The sequence below is a fragment of the Haemaphysalis longicornis genome, unplaced genomic scaffold (genome assembly GCF_048455015.1).
Source record: "Haemaphysalis longicornis isolate Haplotype H1 unplaced genomic scaffold, Haemaphysalis longicornis Haplotype H1 scaffold_4, whole genome shotgun sequence".
NCBI lineage: Eukaryota > Metazoa > Arthropoda > Arachnida > Ixodida > Ixodidae > Haemaphysalis > Haemaphysalis longicornis.
This window is the reverse complement of record NW_027526361.1, coordinates 134,165,953-134,167,902: the sequence shown is the minus strand read 5'-3', so window position 1 is coordinate 134,167,902 and position 1,950 is coordinate 134,165,953. Positions and strand designations below refer to the sequence as shown.

Sequence of the window (1,950 nt, the reverse complement as noted above, 5' to 3'; positions counted from 1 at the left end):
ACTTAGGATTTCAACAGACCTCTTTTAACGGAGATGGTCGGCTCTAATAAGCTATGACAGAGCACCCAATCGTTATAACGAAAGTGTATATCCAAGGTAGGAAGTAGAATTTTGGCCAGTATACAGATCACACTCAACAGCGCACGAGAAAGCATGTCCACAAAACTCGCCGACACTTGAGCAGCATCGCTAAGTTTTGCCGAACAGCATCCTGATTGACGAAACCACTCAGTCAGCCCTGTGCCTCATGTAGTGGTGGTAACGTGAGAAGGCCAAGCAAACAGAGACGATTCTGTCAGTACAATCCAGGCCAGCGTGGGCGGAAATCCACAGTCATAAAATAGGGCAATGGCGCCGTGCAACGTAAATACGATAAACTGAACAATCTGTAAGAGGGCGACATACTTCATCCACCACAAGTTTGGTCGCACCGAACATGGAAGGGCAGACAGGCCATAATAAGTGTACGTGACCGCGTGGACCGCACTGTTGAGAAACGGGAACATGGCTGACTGTCCCGTGATGCCGTTGTTCAGGTTCAACCAGACAGTCGGCAATGCAAGCGCGTGGTGAGAAACGTGGAGGTACGTAATGTGGCCATTCTTCTTAAGCAGCACGAAGAATACGGTGTCCGGAAGCTCGGCAATCTTGGTGAACATGTAGAGCCAGAGATGGTGAAGAAATGGCAGGCCGTTCGAAGAGTTGTCCGTGCCTTCGCAAAAAAGGCTGTACGGTGGCAGTCCTTCCACCCCAACTGCCGTTCCACGCAGGTGGGTGATTTGCAATGTTGCAACAGAAAAGTAAACACTGACGATGGCGATGACTGCATTGTAGGCCATTATGAGTGGTCTAACTGAAAATGGCATTCGGTTCATCATGAGTCTAGGACCAAGATGTGAGGCAAATTAGAGATAACCTGCGATAATCCATAAAACAACAGCAGGGGAACCCATCAGGGGCCAATTCCGAACTCTCGGGGCGCCCCCCGAGAAGAACTGGTTACAGAGGGAGAATTCTTTGAACTTGACTGCGTTTACTTCTAAGATAGCCATGCCTGCAGCACTTGCACTCCACTGCCTTGTGTCTACTGTGGAATTTAGCCCAGCTTTCTTTTCCAAACCAACTGAACCTTTGTGGAAGCCTACGTGGACGCAGAAGCTCATATTATCTTTGTGCAGGCAGCTTGGTGCGGGACTTGATCTGAGCGCTGTTTTGAGTGTTTGGTCGGGTCCCAGTCAGGCTGTGCGTGCAATCAAAGCTCTCTTGGAGTTTCTTCGGAGCACAGAACTGGACAGAGTTCTGTGATTGATAATTTTAAACGCACCAAAAGACATCTTTTCATGTTCACAATTTTTTTTTGTTTTTCTTCTCTCATATAGCGTAGCAAGCCAGCCCGACGGCTCGGCTAACATCGGTGGTCTTCATTAAAGTTATGCTCTTTCTCTCCCTGATTTTTTTACAACCAAGCCAGATGTGCGCGCAGTACCTCAACCCAGCTGTTACAAGGAAAATTGTTTGGGTGTCAGGAACAAATGTGAACTTGGAAATGTACTTCGCACATCCGGGGCTGGGGGTATTCACCCGAAGTAGCAGTGTGCATTCCAACCGCAAGGCGGTAATTGAGTGTCACGTAAAACTGTCATTTTAACTGTTTATGCCGTGCCATAGCATTCCAGCGAAGCTTTCAATTCAGTTGTACGGCCGTTTCTTGCGCACCGTATTTTTGGGCTGCTTAACTCAGCTTGCTTCATCTGCCTGACTGACTGCCTGTTTATGCGTATACCGAGCCCGTTGCGTGTAGTACGCTGACATTGCCTTGGCTTCAAAGGGTGCAGCACAGCGCTAGCGATATTATGGCGGCAAAACGGAGTATGTATTTTCGCGATGCCTATTTTTACTACGCGCACAACTCGCAGTACTGGATTGCCTTGCTGTTAAGGATCAGGCGGG

At 48.5% G+C, this 1,950-nt stretch overlaps 1 pseudogene; it reads right to left on the bottom strand.

Moving 5' to 3' along the window:
- Window positions 1-245: 245 nt before the first annotated feature.
- On the bottom strand, window positions 246-1,052 carry LOC144180021 (very long chain fatty acid elongase 7-like; annotated as a pseudogene).
- Window positions 1,053-1,950: the final 898 nt, after the last annotated feature.